This window comes from Penaeus monodon, chromosome 30 (genome assembly GCF_015228065.2).
Source record: "Penaeus monodon isolate SGIC_2016 chromosome 30, NSTDA_Pmon_1, whole genome shotgun sequence".
NCBI lineage: Eukaryota > Metazoa > Arthropoda > Malacostraca > Decapoda > Penaeidae > Penaeus > Penaeus monodon.
In genome coordinates, this window is record NC_051415.1 from 33,877,825 (window position 1) to 33,878,157 (window position 333).

Sequence of the window (333 nt, forward strand, 5' to 3'; positions counted from 1 at the left end):
AACACACCCACCCAGGATTCGTTCACTCTTGAATACCACTTTTTATCGAGCTTATTTGGAAATCCGTAACCATCTGGAAGGAAACACCGCCGCTATTCTTTTGTTTTGTTTTTATATCATCTATACTCATTAATCTTCTCGCTGATCGCATTCCTGTTCAGAAGATAGGGGTTTAGAATGCATGTGTGTTTTGTTTTGGGGTTTTTCTTTTGTTTTTTTCGTCAATTATTCTTTTATCTATATTTTGGGAAAGAGGAGGTTCGAGTTCTTTCGAAAAAAAAGGAAAAGAAAAACAGTAATTGCGGTAGACGAGGAGGAGGAGAAAGAAGAAGA